At 23.0% G+C, this 20846-nt stretch overlaps 1 protein-coding gene across 1 annotated transcript in view; it reads left to right on the top strand.

Annotated features, from left to right (window-relative positions):
• Positions 1-20846, top strand: part of LOC113550088 (small conductance calcium-activated potassium channel protein) — a 245212-nt gene that overhangs the window by 69668 nt on the left and 154698 nt on the right. Inside the window, exon 2 of the mRNA XM_026951714.1 lies at positions 7383-7463. The gene's annotated coding sequence lies outside the window, so the exon portion shown is untranslated. The remainder of the gene's footprint in view (positions 1-7382; positions 7464-20846) is intronic.

Below are 20846 nucleotides of genomic sequence, written 5' to 3'. Positions count from 1 at the left end.
ACACTAAACAAATATACATTATACAGCTACTTAAAGTTAAAAAAAATATATACATTCTCGTCAAATGTCCAAGCACTGTGTAAAATAGTTTAATTTGATATTCTCGTGAGTAAAGTCATTATTGTGGTTTTTTAATCGAATGATAGTATTAATTAGTCAAATTAATTGATGTAAATGTATTAAAGTAATTAGGGCTGTGTTTAAATATATAGATTTGCCTTAATTTGTATCATATACTCCAAGCCTTATAGGTCTTTAATTACCTTATAGACACTACTAGATTTAAATTTATACCTTTTTGAGTTAGTTGAATAAAAAAAAATACAGTTCAAACCTTTTTATTTAATCAAGTATGTCTGTTATACAATAGTTTTTCAATGTAGTTTGCTCAAATAAATCATAAACTAATGCATATTGATTTTAAGCTATCTATAATAAATTGAACTCCGATAATATTTTATTATATAATATTTGAGACTTACTCGATGAGTAATGTTCGTAATCATATTATATACCTAGTCATTAGTTTACATTATTCGTACGAATTCTTAGTACAATTAAATTAAATTATACTATCGTGCACATATTTACTATTATACAATTTAACGGGCTTAAAAAAAAAAACCCCATAAGAATACAATTTTGACACAACCAATCTACTAATAAGTTGTGTGAATGTTTATATATCAATAAATGACTTAAAAAAAAAAAAAAAATATTGTATATTTATTAAAATATGCACAGAAAAACACACACCAATGACAACCGTATATGGTTTTAACGCTTGTTGAAAAAATGCTTGTAATAAAAATTATATGGAACATAAATAAAATAAAAATAAGGTATGAATACATATCGATTTTTTCTCACACCCACTATTAGAAACACACTTCCGGCGAGCGCATCAATATTTATACGGACAAGTCGGCCGTATTTAATTTCGCCGACATCGTCGTCGGTTTAGACGGGACCCATCGAACCCCAATAAATTTGAAATGTCAATACTCTTGTGCTGCCATTTTTTGACTGATATATTTTAATAACAATATTATATCACTACTAAAAGACTCTACCTCTGAAACGTTTCACCCTGTCCTCACCAGTAACCATATCCTACAAAAATATCGACAACACATGGCGTTGTTTATGGTATGTACCTTACATCGGTAAGATTTAACTATTTTACATTCACCTATAATAACAAATACACTCAGAGGTAACTGCAATAACGTTTAGTTATCTACATTTATATAAAACGTAAACATGTACGTGTATATATAGGTACGTGAAATATTCGTCGTATTTGTTTATGGAATATCTAAACACAACTAATTATTGAGAATTCATAATTTGAATAACAAAAATACAATAAATAACAATTTACGTGTAAATGTTATGTTATTTATAAAACAAACCTTTTTTTATCGCTATTAACACCATTATATATACACTAATATATATTATAAATATTAAATTTGTTATAGTAACGAATTATAATTGATACAGTGATATTATATAATATGCTGTTTAAAATGTTTACATTTATTGTATTCAATTCAACATAAAATTAGTTTTTAGGTTTTTTTTTAGCGTTTTCAAGACGAATAAAATATTATATCACATTTTTTTTTTATACAATTGATTCGTTTTACTTAATTAAGTCTACCTGATATAAAGCGAGACAAAAATAATAAAACACGAAAAATTTGGTTTTTGTTTAGACCGCAATTATTTACAATAAACGACTATTGGTTTCTTATTAAATTTTAAGACAGAATATTTTTCAGATGAAATTCCAAATATTCATTTAGTTACAGATTTAGGTCGAAAACTTATTTTTTCAATTATCTACTTTATTTTTCTTATCGTAAGAAGATAACGCAATGACATTACAAAAAACTTACGAATTTGCGAAATCCAATATTTACTTAAAACTCAGCTGGATGTTTCTGTTACATTAATCAATCTTTCTGAATTTTGTTGTAAAGTTGATAACGAACTGTGAAAAGTTTAGACTTAAAATAATGGTTTGTTTAAAAACAAAGAATTAAAACAGAAGATTACTTTGTGAAAAACTTGACGTTATAAAATTAAGGTCAAAAATAATAAGTAGGTTGACATAATTATCGTTCGTACATAAATTTAAATTCATGGGCATTTATAGGCTTTAAATTATAATATGCTGTATATCACATAGTATATTATATTATATTTATATGTTTACAATTTAGAGAGGTTTGTTTCTATTTTTTTGGTGAGTGATTTAAAATATTAAAATGGTTAAGTATATGAGTGCATAACCAGACACATTTCATTTAACAGAGACTTCTAAACATTAATGGTATTGTACATTATATGTCATACCTGTTTTAGTAATAATATTATCAATACAATAATAATTTATTTAATAATTTATTAGGCATACAGAATGAATTAATAATATTTATATAATTGTGCTATATTACCGGAATTGACTAATGATTTGTATTTATCAATGTCACATCTAGTTGGAATTTGAGGAGGAGCTACAAAAATTCTGGTGGAAATACTAGTTCCTGATTGGTGATGAAAATTGTAATTCCCCCGAAACAGAATAATATCGGTTAATATAGGTAGTACTATATAAATTAAACACTATATTATTTGTATTATAAAGTTATAATACATATAATATAAGAAAAATATGTGTTCTCTCGATGATTCGTATTCGTTATAGATCGTTACACGTTTCATTCAATACAAATGAAATAAAATTATATACATATAAAAGACACTATAAATTCTAAAACAAAAATATATTTTTAAATATATGTATAAAATTGATCAGTCAGTTTGATTTTTGTGACACATTTCTTTATGAAACATTTGTTTTTTTTTTACTAATAAAAATTATTCTATATTTAAAATTGTTCCCTCATTTTGACCTAAATATTCAATGTATGAAATGTGTTATGATTTTATTTTTATTTCAATATTAGGCAATAAGTTATAGCTTAGTTATTTGAGTGATCAATATGTTTATTATACCTTTTTCATATATTTTAAATTATTTTTATTATTAATGTATTTGAATTTTGAATTTTATATATCATGTAGGTGATTGAGCTCGTCCCGTATAAATAATAGTTAAATAAACTCAAATAATTATACATTTTATTTTCGCAATATAAAATTAATTAAATTTATATATAAATATATATATTATTATACAAGCATATACGATGTGCCTACATAATCGAAGGTATATAAAATAATCTAAAAACAGATTTGAAAATATAATCAGTTTATAATTATATTAGTAATGCAGATCGTGATGTAAATACTCGTACAGGTAATTTATTAATAATAATATATTTGAAATATTATTAGTGAATAACCGATTAACAACGAAATCCTAACCTAACCTGACGAAAACATTGATAATTATTTTTATATTCGTTATAAACATATGTGATACGATAGGTATTTAACAAGTTCTGTTGACATTGATTTTATCATGATATCGAATACACCACTAAGATTCAATAAAAATTGTAAGTGGCTACAGAATAATAACAAAATAAAAACTGGAGTTTTTACGTTGCGTAATAGGTTTCAAGTATTACTCGTCATTGTAATGGATATTATATTAAAATTAAGTCAAATAATAAACCATTTTAGATACAAAAAACGATTCTTAACTGACACTATTATAAAATCCTATATGTTAATATATCACTCATGTGGATTGCTATTAGCAATTTATTTTTCTATTTTTAATACGATAAGATGAACTAACTTTTGCAAAAAAAAAACAATTTGAAAAATTAGGTGTGTACAATAGGTGTATTATATATGTATATAGATAGATAGATAAATACAATGACATAAGTTTAAAGTCCCTTTGGATTTTTAAATTGCGATCTACTCGTTATTTTACGTTTAAATATCCAACGTCATCAACATTTGAAGTTTTGTATTTTTTTTTTCGATTTTCTAGTTTTTTCCGGGTTATTATTAAAAGTATTGGGAATTTAATTCACACTAAATTCTAACTTAATCTTCCGAAAAAAAAAATAACTTGACATTAAAAATTGGAGTATTTTTTCTATCATAAAAAGTATGTTAAGTCACAAAAAAACACGTCATCAACGTAAAACAAGTATATTCATTGCTGATAATGTAAAGAAATAGTTAATGGTTATTTATATTTTTAAAAGCTCTCATGATATATTAGTTGAGTAGTCGGGTCATATATTTCTACAAAAATCAACTATGTATAAAACGTATACGTATATAGATTATGTATATGTAATAAGCAATGCTGAAGAATATTATAAAAAACATGAAAGAAATTGAATTAAGCATTTAAGGCTAGCTTGCATAGTGTTACCATAAACATATAATTAGTACTCATAATCGATTTTAAATTTAAATTTGAAAAGGCTCTTAGTATTGTCTAACAGTATTGTATATCTAAATTGTTATTTTGATAAATAAATTCTACAATAATAAATAATATTACATCGGAAACAACGTGCTTATAAATACTGTTCAGGCAGCGAAACTAAACCATAATATTATATTTCATCATCTGGCAGGATACAACGCATCAATCACCACTGTGCCCCTTTTTGTTTGAATGTGTTTCAGTCCAATTCAATGCTGTATTTTTCATCATAAGTAAAAATCCTTTTGTTCATATTTTGTACTGTGTCATCTACCACTAATGTACAAAAAAAAAAAAAAAGTAAAATAAAAACAAATGGAAACGAACCAACAAAACAATGTTAAATCTTATCAGTACAGTTAAACTATTTTTTTCCTTATGCATTTTACAAAGCATGAAATACTACACACACACACACATAAATATAGATAGATACATATAATGCATCGTGTCGTATTAATGATACTAAAATAATAATAATAACAATGTTTAATTGTTAATAGCGGTTGGGTACGTATATTATGGAATGAGTATGTTGTAAAAATATATTGAATATTTCATATTCCTATTGGTTTCGATTTAGATAAAAATATAGGAATAGATACATAATCATAAATTTGGTATTTCATTCATTTGAGGATAGTTTTTTTCACTAAGTTTTAACAAATCAAATTTTTTGTATTTTGTTTTAATTATTTTTGTAGTAGTAAATGTTAGAAAAAAAAAAAAAAATTACAACCTTGTTATTTACGGTTGCTCAATACTGGCGGCCGTACACATCATAATATTATAATAATAGTAATATTTTATATTTAGGTACTGGATGTATGTTGATTTTGTATGATGTATGTAAAACAACAAATGAAAATTGTAATTACTTAATGTTTATTATGAAACTTCTTATATTCTGGTTTTGATTTTTGAATTTATCTACAATATTTGGGTCTTTTAATTGTTTAAAACAAATCACAAATGACATAAATCCGTGGTAAATCTATTTATGTAAGTCGATTTTTTTTTATCGCTTTAATATTGTACTTATGTCAAATATTTTTTTCCCTTAAATTTTATATATAACTTTAAATCAACTATTGAGAAATACTGTCACTATAAGTATAGTATATTGATATGCTCAAAATGTAGAGTACTATAATTATGAAAAATAACAACTAAATGTATATGTATATATATATATATTGGCATGTGTATAATATATAATTTGAACCATGGATTGAATTCATTAACAACCGATTGGTGTAAGATTAATTATTTTTTCCTTTCAGTCTTGAAATGTTAAATAGGACTTATCAACTATAATAGAAACGATCATTCATCCCTTTTTTTTATTTATATATAATTAAAGCTGAAAAGCAATAATGTGAGTTGCACAGTTACACTTGATTTATCGTTAAATATAGAATTTCGAACATAATTATAACCGCAGCCCGCAGGTGGCAACAATGGATACATGCATATAGTATATTTACTTTTACTACTACTATAATATATCATCAAACATAATATAACTATTAGGAATTCTTCGTTTTAAGATATTGCCTTGCACTCTAAGAGTTTTTATTTTTTTTTTTTTGAGATTTCTATGGTAATTTTTTTAATATTCAAAAATTTGAATGGGTTCTCTCCTAATTTATTTTAACTCCAAAAAGCCTCATGTACCTAAATAATAACTATGCTCAGCTACAGTGTGTTCTCCTGTGGTTAACGAAGATTAATTAACAAGAGTAATTTCCCCAAGTAGGTAGCCATAGACGCCGTATCGTTTGTCATTTAATTTGTCAAACATGGTTATTGGAGCTGACAAATCGAAGCCCATCAATCTAAAAGTTGAACCCGTTCACAAATACTACACGTATACTTTACAAAATAACGACCACTTATCATCACGTACCTATAGTAAATTTATAGGAATGAAAGCTTCAATTTATCAAATAGATAAATAATATTACTGATTGGGTTAAAAATAAGGTCCTCGAATTTCAGACGCCTAGATAATATAATATACATTTTACAATTTTATGCAATTTCAAACGATTATGCGTCCAAAAGTTTTAACGATTATTCGATTTCTTCTGATTTTCTGTTCTCAGCAGTATTATAATAAAGTATGATCAGCATATCTGAACAATGCATATTACAAGCAACTGTGAAAGATATACTTTCAAGTACCTATTCATTTATTATATTTCGTAAAAATGAACTGGGTTTTTCATGAAACTATTGAATTTCTTTTTAAATAAGAATAACCATAGAAAGTGAGCCCAATAATTTAAAATCAGACTACTTGTGTATACGTTACAAGCTACTCCGTTTTTAGGCCAAATATAAGTGGTTGTATTTTTAAAATAAATTGCAAATTGATATTATTATTATATTTTTTTTTTTTTAAGCTTTCTTAAAGTTAAAATTAATCATTTATCCGTAACTTATATATTGTAGAAATACAATATGTAAATAATTATAAATAAATGTAATTAAATTTAAAAATTACAATTAATTGTTGTCATCAGTATTGATAGATGGCAAATACAAATAAATTATATTATAGAATAAAAAAATTTCGATTGTATAGGACAATCAACTTGACATGTCACAAAATGTCTCAATTTTTATTTGATCATTATATTATGATACACAACTATTCAAGCAAGTTGAATACAAACGTATATTATGCATAAAGTTGTCTACATTGTCATACAATAAAATACATTTTATTATTTTCACTGTTACGCAATAACATATTTTTAACTTTGGTAAAGTAGAATGTATTATATTTATTATACATAGTATTATTTTTACTTCAAAAAAAAATGTTTAAATATAATTTGTTACAAGCTGTTTAAAAATTAAATTATGGTTTCTAAAACTACTGGTGTATTTAGGTACATAAAAAATAATACTTTAATAACTTAAATTGTATTTTTTTTTTTTACAGATATTATTATATAAGAATCATGTGACAAAAAAATTCACTGTCTCACGCTGCCTTGTTTACTCACACCTGTCAAATGATTAAGTGAGTTTTGTTTTATTTTTTGTTACTTTAATATACTTTCTTTTTTGCAAGCCTATTATTATTATGAAATATCTAAATACGAGATTTAATTATGGCACATTTAAGTAATCTTAAATGTTATACATTATTTTTAGTTAATCTTTATTCACATAAACTATTATTTTTACTTAATATTATATTATGATTTGACAACAAAATAATAATAAAATACAAATATTTTTAATGTTATCATTATGAAATCATAATAATAAAATATCATACTTTAACAAAAGTATTAATATTTTCTAAAGTGTTATATATAATTTACATTATTACGTTTAATTATAAAACAAAAACAGATATTAATAGCTCATATTTTAGTAATGAATAAATTAATTATTTTTTTAGTATTATCGTTAGCAAATTGATTACATAGTAAATATGATCTATAATTTTATTTTTTCTGTTATTGTCAATAATAATATTTCCTAAATTAAATTATATGGCTTTATTATTTAACCTCTTTCATAAATTATTATGAAATTTGATATCATATTTGTACGATAAATTACTGTGTAATTATATTATAATTAATTAAGGTACTTCATTAAAAACCAACAACAATTTTTATATTAATTAATATAATAACAATAATCTATATAGCATAATCTAGCTAATTAAAATAATTTTATAAATAATTATTTGTGTCGAATTTTAGTAAATAATCGATCTGACTATTAGCGTCAATCGAAATTTTTGTATAGAAATTTGAACTATCTAAGTATACAAGAATGTTCTATCCTTGTTGAAGTGAAACCAAACGTGATACTTTTTAAATTATTTATTCTACATTTTCCATCCCTTCTTTTCAGACTAACATAATTCACTAAATTTAAATAATTAGCTTATTGTTTGATATCGTTCTACAACATAGTGTATTGTACACATGTACTTAAGCATAACATCATAAAATCTAACATAACTTTTTGACGGAGTCACTCATCCTTCCTAGACTCTATGTTATACATATTAGAACGATTTTATTTTGTATTGTTGTAGTCTAAAATTAAAATTTTAGAATATATATATACATATATTAGATTAGGTATTTACATATTATATACACATTAGTAAAATCAATATAAATTAAATTAAAATCTTTAGTAATAACACTAAATTACATCAGAATCGTTTTGTAAATCAATACAATGTAATATGCTAATATATTATATTAAAAATTAACTCATTTTATTAATAATAAATATATTTAACGCATATTGAAGTTTGCAATTCAAGTGGTGAGAGACGTGGATAATTAACACGATACAAGTCATTGACAGTTGAAGTTACAATTTCGTAAACTATTGGTTAACTTGAGTTTTTTTTTTTAGAACTATTCAAAGATTTATAACAAATTTGACTTGAATTAACTAGGATACCGGGTTACATAAAAAAGAATAATTATAAATAATATCAAAATACCCTCATCATCGTCACATTATATATTAAAATATAACACTAGTACTTATATTTTATCCAATAAATTGATGAATGAATGTCCTTATTAATGGCTAAATAATGTATAACATGATTAATCGCTATAATATAAGAATTTTAATTACTATTACAAATAGTTAAATAAACTACCTACCTTTACAAGAACTAAGTTGTGACGTCTGGTTTTATATAAACAGAGAATCATAAAAAAATCTTTTTTTTTTAGATTGGCGTATAATTTATTGGACATTGTTATTTGCTATTCAAAGAACTTTATATATTATGCGAATAATAAGTCTACATTATTTCCTTGTGCATAATATATTTTCAGCCTTTTTTCAAACATTCGTGTGCGAATTTTTATTCCTGACTTTGCATTGAAAATAAAAATAAATAATTGCATGTTAAATAGAAAAGTATACTGCTGTGATTAAAATTGTAATAGGTAAATAAGATAAGAAAAATATTATACCATTAGATGCGAAATATGTGCACATATATAATATGTATAAATATAGTCTTACAAATTATTCTATGAATAAATCATAATAAATTCTCAATGCTGCAAACCATATTCAATAGTTCCACTTAAAAAGCAACATTTTAAATAATATATTATTTTACAAACTTTGTTTTGCCGTTTGAAAAATTTCATATTTATACATAAATATACCATAGTCTAGACATTTGTAACCATTTTTTTTCAAATCTCAGTTCAGACTGTGTGTAAATTATTTAATTTAATGTTTTACGATATCAGACGTCTCACTAATGATAACCAATGGTTGAATTATATTAAGAACTTGATAAACGATATATCAGATAATATGAATAATGAAAATATTATATTTACAACTACGTAACGTATACTACGTCTTTGCCAACAAGTACAATTTTTGAATAGAAAAGTTATACATATTAATCTTGGTAATCCAATCTGTATACATATTTTATGAAATAACGTATATTAATGTATCGATGTATAACATAGTAAATGTTTGTTTATGAATACATCATAATAATATAAAAATGTCATTCACCTCAAATATAATATTGATTACAAAAGTTTTGTATCCTTTATTTGAAAAGTCAGCTCTTGTCATCGTTATTGGCTCGGGGTAAAAATAATGATCAGAAAGTTGAAACATAATGGTTCTTTGCTTGGTAAAGTTGAATGTAACGAATACTTAACGTTTTTGTGGTCTTATTTAAAGTTGAACTTATATTTTGACAAGTGTTTAAACTATACCCGCAAACAATATTTGAATATTCATTCATCAAATGTATTTCATGCAATATTTTTTTTACTATAATATTACAATTTACAATAAAAAAAAAAAAAAAAAAATGATAATAATAAGAATTGCGAATGAACTAATATGTTTATATTATTAACATTAAAGGTAAATTATATTAAAAAATAATACATATTTATATATGTAACAAAAATATTTATGATACATTGAATAATTTTACAGTGATTCACCAAGTATTTTTCAGCTTCATTTTTTTTCATTTAAAAACGAATTCGTTCAAATTAGAATTGTTCACAATATAATCAAAAATTAACAATTTTCAAATTCTTGAATTTTTTTTTTATCAATTAGATGTATCAGTTGTAGTGATTTAAACTTTTGTTTTTCAAAAAGAAGCCCCTATTTTACTGTAAATTATTTAGTGGATAATTAAATGAATAGTTTCTTAGTTTTTAAAATGTTTGTAGTGTTTATACTAATAACTTTAATAGTCTTTAAAAATAGTTTTATAAAAATATATAAAACAGTTGTAATATTAAATCTAGTACTTATTATACTTGAACCACTTTTAAAAATTATTCATGTTGATTACTAAAATATTCAAATCACTATAGCTCCCGTATTTTTTAAATTAATAATCAAAAACTGATAATTCAATTTTTATTATGATTTATCAATATTTTTAGAAAAACTATTTGTTAAGTAATGTACACTATTTACAATATTATAACTTAATAAAATATTTTACTTTCACAGAGCTTTCTTTAAATAGTAAAAAAAAAAAAAAATTTGAAAAATGTGGTTTTTAAACACATTTTGTTATTCCAAAATGAAAATTTTGTTGAAAAAAACGGGGAGTTGTATGTATAGTATATCATTAGGTATATATTTTAATTATTCAGTTATAATTAATATATTTTTTCATTAATATAATAAATTAATTTATAGTATATACATTAATTAATGTAATTATATTCTACATATTTTTTTGTTTTACACATATCTACAATTAATTCAAAAATTAAAAGTTATAATAATAGTAAACCTATACAACAATACAACACGTATACATATATACATACATAGTTTCATGTTTATTTTATATTATGATTAACTAAATTAATTACTAAACTAATATATTTATAGTAACTTAAATTATATTAATTATTCAAATAGGTAAAAATAGTGTAAAGGACAATATGCCATTTCAAAACTATCACACTGAATGGAACAACAATATTTATTTGTATCATTAATACTATACTAAATTGTTTTCCTCTAGATTAAAAATGTTATAATGTTAAAATATCAGGTATTTTTCTGAAAAAAATATAAATATTAAAATAAATAATACAGAAATTATTTAATTGCTTATATTTTAAAATACATTGTAAGTTAGGAATTTAATTTAAATTTTTAACCAAGTGTTTTTCATAATTCGAAATATAAAATGTTTCTGTCGAATTTATACATTTTAGATTCTGGAATGTATTGATCTGATAATGGTGTGTATACTTGTTAAATTTATATAATTATTTTTTTTAAGTCAATAATATTGAAAATTTAATGAAAGATTCTTCATAAGTTTTCATTTAGCTATTAATAAATGAAAATAAAAAACACGTATAGTAGATACCCATTATTTTGTTTTTAAATGTTTGAAGTTTAAATTTCGTGAAATTCACAAACATTTTCAAATGAGTTTGTATTTAAAAATGCATTTATTTCTAAAAATTTAAATTTTAATATATAAATCAGAACTTTGAAGTCAATCACATATATTACAATATGGAAAGAAGTATGAAACAATAGTTTTGAAACTCGTATCGTAAAAAATATAGTTTTAATATTGAAAAGTCAACATTGGGCCTAAATGCTACTTGAAGTTTCAACCGAATTTTTCCTCATATATAATACACTTTATTATTAAGTTTTTTTTTAATAATCCTGCCTTAGAATCTAGATGAGTATTTTTTTTGATATGGTATTTATCTATAACCTAATAAATGCTAATATCGATTATATTAATTTCTCTTTTTAATAAACATTGACTATCTTTTATTTTATCATAGGCCGGGTATTATGTAGGGTTCTTTATGCACGAAATCAGGAAACAATGCTAAACTTGATATTTTTTTCAGATATTCTATCTAAAATAAAAAAATGCCATCCTTATATTTAATTAATTTATACTAATTTTAAATATACTTCAACATATTCGAGCAAAATCGCTATTACCACTCTCATTTATTCTTGTAAATTGATTTGTTTTGTTTTATTCTATTTTCTACATTTTATTTCACTTTTATTTCTCATTTTATAAATTATTTTTTTGTATACTACCTATTTCGTTTGTGATACTTTAAGCTTTAAAAGTGGTATAATTATATAAAAACAATTTCATTCAAATGTGCATAATATCTTAAATATTTTATAGTATTTTAATCAAACTTACCGTATAACATATTTTAATAATACAGACATTTTTATGTTAGAAATGCCAATATCTTATTTGGTGAAACTGAGTATTTATAGAAAAAAACAAAAGTAAAATATTGGCGAAAATGTATGACAACCATTAAATTCATCATAAGCAGATTACAATTTATATTGAATTATATTATCGATATAAATATTTAAATTGTTTGTATTTAATATAGAATACCGTATTCTGTAATAATTTCTAAAATATAGAACAGTATGTAAGGTATGACGTATAATTTAGATATCGTTACTCCATAAGAAAAATCTTCTTGAAGATTAATTTATATTATTTTAATATTATATACATTGTTTTATACCTATAAATTTGATGTACACTAGTAAAAAATATAATTTTAGATTATACATTATAGGCCATTTATATATTAGCTAGTTCCTATCAATAATCGACTGTCTTATAAACCATTTGATGACTATATAAAATAATTTTTATCAACTAATATCAAATATTTTTATTAAACACAATTTACGATAAATAATATTATAATATTTTTTTTTTAATTTGAATAAATAGAAACTAATTAACAAATATTATGTAGGCAACTTTTAAATACGTTATTTAATTAACTTTAGTTCACTTAAACTCATAAAAACCTCCAAATGAAAAATATAAAACATAAATTATAATTAAAGTACTTGTAACTAGTGGTAATATAGTATTAACAGTTTATATTAATGTTATAATACATAATTTACCATGCATATATTTTAAATTAAACATGAGTACATAGCAATTATCAATAAACTACTATTAATATTTAGTATAATTTATGATGTTTATCCACTTTCGTATACTTATTTAATTATTACATTTTATTTTTCAAAAAAAGAATATTGTGCCAAAATAAGTCTTTGGTATAGGGACCAAAGAAACTATATTGTACTTACATAATATTGGCTTGTGTGGGAAATTAAAATAATGTCTAGTAATATAGGTAAAAATACTTTTTATGATAAAAATAAAATAAATTAAATCTTTAAATCATTAAAATTCTAATACAACAACAACAATTATATTTCAATATTTTATGCTTCAAAAATAATGTTTCATAATACATTCTTATTCTATAACATAGAATATCAAGTTCGTAATTAAATCATCCGGTATACAATTTATTTGAGTTTATTATTATTACTATATTATTATAGTTATAAATATTATCACAATTTCTGATATTTATAAATAAGACAGAACAAAGGTTCTACCAAAATTTGGTATCAAGATTTTGGGTGAACTGATGGAAAAATACAAAAGGTAATAGCAACTCAAATATTAAATCATTGCAATGTTGTTGGTAAACGCGTTGTTCATTAGACGTTTAGAAATGTATAATATCATGATAATTCTAAAATTACCTTTTTCATCATTACCTTATATGGCTCCATAATAATGGCCATCGTTTATGTCGTTCTAATCTTCAACTAAAAAAATAAATGTGAAAAAAATAAAAAATTCCGATAGAAGATGTCAAAATGCATTAAATAAATACGCTCTGATGAGTACTTGGAAGGAACGTCAGCTGTAGTTTTTCGAACATATGACAGAACACATTATTTTTTCCTACCTCTTTCTTTTATAGCCATGATTCAAAATCAATATTATTCCAACCATGAAGCAACGCCATTGAATGTCAATTTATTAGTAACGTATTAATACAAAAATAATTTTGTTAAAAATTGCATTTTTCCAAATTTGAACATTTAGGTCAAATTTTTTAATTTTAGTAAAATAGAAAAAATCGTAAATGTAAATATACAATTGATATAATAATGGTGAATAAAGGATGCGTAACATACATTGAATATTTTTAACATTATCTTATATTGGATTTAATATTTTAGATGCATCTGTTTAGCATGAGTATCCTAATATGTATTCCTAAAATTGCCTGACGGAAACTGAAGTAGCAAGTTATACGTGGAATAAATCAGTTAACTAAACATGATTTATAAATGACCTTTTTTTTTTTTTTGATGTCTAAATATTATAGCTAAATATATTTTTAACAGCATTTTTAAAATTAAAATTTTAGTTGCTTTGCACAATATGACATAACAAAAAAAAAAAAAAAACTATAGTAACTAATAGTTACTTAGCTATAGTGAATTAATTATGATTTGCATTTAATTTACAGCATCATTATTTTTGAATCCGAAAAACTATCGCAAAAATAAAAGACAGAGATAGGCATATGATGAACAATAGGTATAAGCATTAAGCAGTAGGCCAGATACAATTTTACACGCAGTCTGATCTAGTCTACCATAGATAAGATTTGAACTTTTATAATAAATATACATATATACAAACTTGTATTTCATTAAAAACAAGAACGGAATTCCTACATATATCCAGCAGTAATGAATAAACTATGAACATATATTTGTTATTTTTAGTTTTAATATTTCAATTTAAAAATTCCATTACTACAACGGTATTTAACAAATCATAGGAAATAGGTCGAAGCTCTTATCGTTTTCCATTACATTAAATACCTACGAAAATTCCTCAACAATAACATTGCATTTTGTATCATAACATTAGTATTATCCGTTTGTTTTGTCACGGTTGGTATTACGAGCAGACATTTTTATGCTATATGTAATGTACACTATATAGTTAACAAAATATAATAAAACGAGCATACACATAACTGTATCCATGATTTATATTATATTGACGAGCTTATTAAAAGCAGTCAAGAGATATAAATAGAAAATTTATTTAAAAAATTAATAATAATAATAAAAAGAAAATAATATGCAATAAATTTAAATTATTGTTGCACAAATATTTTCTAGACTTATCACGTTAATTACTTCATATTTTTAACGTGTTAAACTATGATAACATTTGTTACTCTGTAACGGGCAACGTGTACCTACACATAAATAAACAATAATCATATTTTACACGCCTGTTATGAACTTATTCGTTATGTTCATGCAAACAGCTAATATCAATATAATGAGTTTTAATAAAGGACCTTCAAATTTTAAAGATTGCAAACAATCGGTCACAATAAAAGTTTCTAGAATTTCAACTGCCGTAGCCTCGGGAGAGGAAAACTCGATAGCCAATAGTTTTTGTTATTAGTTTGAAAGCTTACACTATATTATTCTAAAGCCGTTATTTTTCCTGAGCGTTAAGAGCACCCGTCAGGGTTGAACAATTGAAACAATTTAATATACTCCACTACATATAGGTATTAACAGTATTTCAAATAATGTGATATACCTATAGTTCTTTATTTTGAGTACACTGTCTGTTTAATCTTATAAATTGTGTATGGCAGGAAAACGTAAAATAATATTATGTGCCTATACATTATCCTTTTATAGTATAATAAAATCAATAAGTCATTGTGATGCGTTCATGAGTCTAAATTAGATAGATCATCATTGTTAACATTATACTATATTGTAATAATTAAAATAATAATCTATGATATAAATTCATATTTTATATTAAAGTCTCTCTAATAATAACAACATATTGGTGATTAAATTAAGAAGGTCAAAAACTCGTGAAAAGTGTGAAATTCAAAATTTGAAAACCATAACAAGATGTTTTTTTTATTATTGAATAATAAGCACTATAAATAAATAGCTAATAAGCAAGTGTGGATGAAAAATAGTTTTAAAAAAATGTCATGTAATTTTATCTTCATACGTTTTTTTAATAAAAATGTTATTACGTATTTTTAATATCCTTAATATTTGTATACAATTATGAGTAAAACTTATGAGGGAAGTCGAGTACAATTTTTTGACTGTGTATAATAACGAGTACTAACATATTTTATAAAATAATTTAAAACGTTCGAATCTATGCATTATATATATACTTTTAATTCACAAACCCTTTTTTAACGTACCTAAATTCGACTGTATACATAATGGGAGAAAAATAGGTATACAATTGTAAAGTTATTATCGACTAGTCACGCAAAAAAAAATTAGCTTTGTCTAATTTTTAATAGAATATATTTCGCCGTGCTTAAGGCAGGTAAAATATAAAAATAGAAAACAATAGTGGCGCTATCTGTCCAGAAAATTCAAATTGTGTATACATCTTTACCCTTCAAAGTCCAATATAAAAAAAGCAGTATCTTCTTTCAATTTATAAAATAATAGATTCTCCTTATACGAATAAATTAAAAATAAAATAAACAAATGATGTACAGTTTGTGCGTTAAGAAATGCAATTTTTTACAAATATTATTAAAATAGTTGCAGCAGAGTTTCGACCAATGGCTAAAAATAGATACATACATAAAAATAGCTAAAAATAAGTTTGGATATGGATATGGATTAAAAAATGTATAAATAATAAATTAAGTAACAGTGGACTCTTTCAAGTTTATACGATTAATTTAATTTGAATAATATAACAAAATTATACAAACATCATTCAATGATAGATTGTTATTAAATTTTTGAATATTTTCAACATTTGAACACAATTAATTTATAGCCCGTTAATTAAGTCATATGATTTGTAAAAAAAAAAAATAATTATAACTTTAGTTTGTGTTCAAAAATTCAAATTAGAAAAACATAAATAAAGTTTTATTTTAAAATTTAACAATTTGTCGTTGAAAAAAGATAGTAAGTACCTATATTATTAAACTAAATTAAATATTAGTAACATATATTCATTTGCTAAAATTATGCGTAAAAATATAATTTTTTTTCTATCACCCAATACATTTCCATTACCTACATATTTTTAAATCCAGTCTTGTTATCATATAATAACTGCATTTTATTTTTAACGTAAAATTCTGTCAATCGAACATAAAACAAAAGTCATGTTGGCGTGATGTATCATCGTTTGTATATGACCCACTCCCATTTAATGATTCAAAGCACGCGATGCCTACAAACATTGTATTAATATTTTATACCCAAACGAAAACCACAAGGGAAAGAAGTTAATGAAATAAAGTTATCAAAATAAAAAAAAAAAAATTACTCGTAGTAATATTTAAGTAACGTATTAAAATAGGTAACTGCACTAAAATCACATAATATTAATAGAGGATTAATATAATACGAGTAAAAAAAAAAAAAAAACGATAAATAGTGTTTAATAGATTATTTTTATCATAACACATTCTAATAAACGGATTTATAGCTTTTGGATTTAAAATGTATGACGTCTAACTTTAATTTTTAAATATAATATGTGTATATTGTGTATGTGTATGTATATGTTGTAATCGATCGTGTATGATGTTAAGATGATATATCGTATGCGTAGATTTATAACTCTAAAACAGCTTTTGGTGATCGGGCTAATAATAATATCTTTAAACCTTGATGATTCGTACAACATATTAACCAAGTTTAAAATTATGTTTTTAAGTAAACATGGTTTTAATTTCAATATTTTCAAAAATACAGTTTATTTAGTTTTTATTTTTTAATAACTAGCAAAACACCTATAAACGATTATATTTATGTTGAACGCTTGTAATACTAAGAGTACTATAATATTAATATTCAAAAATATAAACATGTATATACCTAATAACTTCACAGTAAATACCGACTGGATTACATTTAGGTACTATCGGGGAAAAAATTATAGTAATAAAAATACAGAAAATGTTGAATACGTTACGCATTATTTTCGTTGAATAAAATAAAATATTATTAAACGTACTTTTTTATTTAAATTATCATGCTTTTTGGATAGATTATTTTTTACATCACGATTATATACATAAAATAAATGAAGTTAATAGAAATTAAAATAAGTTTGTAATAATACGTAATTGGTTAGATGGTCAATTTGTATACTTGTTTTTTGTATAAAATTCATTTTTAATGAGGAATAATATGCGTATACCTTTATTTTGCTTTTAAAATTATATCTTGTGTGAAAATGTATAAGACACAATAATAAAGACAAATAAATAAATCAATATTTTCGTTTATCATTATAAATCAAACGTGCAATTTAATATTTTACAGTTGATAAAAATATAAAAAAAATTTAAACAAAATCTTTTTTATATTTATTTTCTAATCATTCGTATACAGGTACTTATTTTTTTTTCATTACAAAAAATGCCTGCTGACGCCATATTGTTGTATTCTTACTATATAGATATAAGAAATGTTAAAACAATCTACTGTCACATGTCTGTGAAATAAATTCAAAATAGTTAACAATAATACTTTATTGTATTCATTTGTAATAATTTTATATTATTATAAAATGATTTTATGTAATAACGTAAAAGTTGTATAACTGTTAAAAAAGTATATATTTTTATTTTTAATAATGAATACTTTTCAATTTTCAGACACAAGTATGTTTGTAAAATATACTTTATTCTCTACCCGTTGTACGAAACTTTCATGTTCTTTTTTTTTTTTTATATTTCATATTGCGTTCCTAATAATATATCTTCATCGACTTGGTTTAATATTATGTTTAATCAAAAATACTCTGAAGTTTTTTTCGTATTATATTGACTGAAACTCTTATTCATCAAAAGTTTTAAAAGTAAATTTCTGTTTGCCTTGGCCCTCTATTGATTACATTCAAAAGGATCAAGGTGCTCTTGAAAATATATTAAACTTTTCGATATGATCGATTATGTGGCCATTTATTTACACAGTATGGATACATAAAATACACACCGTATTCAAAATATAACCACAGGATAAGCCTGAATAAACGGTATCGTAGAATGGTCATAGTGTTTCATTAATCATATGCAATATTTCTCTTATAAATTCGATAATGATTATTAATATTTCCTTTTTGGTATACAAAATGACGGCATTTTATGGAAAATGTCTCACTTCACGATTCAGACTTCACATTTTAAACACTTTAATTTTATTTGAATAATCGTATAACTAATATAGCAATAGACACAAAACTGGTGTTACAACCTATTGTTAATAAATAATTAATTATGTTTATCTCGGCGCGTTTATTTACTACCTATTAATGATACAATTGAAAACGGAATTTCATGAGTTGTATAAAATGTTTCTAATTAAATTATAGGAATTCCTATACACATTATATTTGCGCTATAAATAAAACTTAAATTTGACAATATATTTCTTTTAGAAATTACCGCATATTCTATTATACCAAATTATATTTTTCATACCAAACCACCATAAACTAGAAATTCTTGAAGTGTTATGTTTCAGATCAAATATAAAAGCTTCAATTTTATAAAGATATGCCATCAAAATGAATACTCGATGTGTTTTTTCAAAGTAATATGAATATTTCTCTTAGTTAAATTTAGTTTTTACAAATACAATTTTTAAAGATGTTCATTTTATCATTTTCGATAGGATTTTATTGGAATTCAGTTATTAAACAGGTTAGTAGAACAAATGTACGTAAATTAACATTTTGATTAGTTTCGTTTTACAAATAACTGAGTTCATTATAACAACATGGAAAGCATTTATAACATTTTTTGCGAATGTTTGAAAATATTTATGACTAATCGTAAACAAATTTACCTTCCCATTTCTAATTTTTGACAAAAATAAAAGTGTACGTAATCCTTACTAATAATAAAATATCGATTATCATCATAATATTTTAATTACAATTTGATAAATATTTACCTTACAATTATCCAATATTGTTTTTATCCATAAACTATTAATAATTGAAAAAAAAAATCATGGTTAAATAAAAATTATTTTTTCATACTTAATTTAATTGATAATTATTTTTATTTAAAATTAAACAAACATTTGTTAATTTAATATACGGAATATTAAAAAATACAATATGACAATATAATATTAAACTAAACAACTTTAGAAATATTATTATTCCATTTTTAATTGTAATTTTCTAATAAAAATAACAGGATAGTTAAACGTGTCTATGAACAGTGGCGTGGCAGCCTTCATTGATATTACTATTTTTATAGTTATTTTGATAAACTGCTTCCGTATAATCCATAAACTGCTGCTTTAAAATATGAATATTGTTAGCTCTAAATGTTGTTAAGCTTCTTATAGCATGTATTAAATGATGGAATACCGTGAGGTACCTAACTGGAATTCCAAAGTAGGTTGATACCTAATTTTGTATATAAAACAAAATATTTCTTTTAACATAATACAAATTATACGCATACATAAAATA

This window comes from Rhopalosiphum maidis, chromosome 4 (assembly GCF_003676215.2).
Source record: "Rhopalosiphum maidis isolate BTI-1 chromosome 4, ASM367621v3, whole genome shotgun sequence".
Lineage (NCBI taxonomy): Eukaryota > Metazoa > Arthropoda > Insecta > Hemiptera > Aphididae > Rhopalosiphum > Rhopalosiphum maidis.
This window is presented reverse-complemented; position numbering and strand designations above follow the sequence as displayed.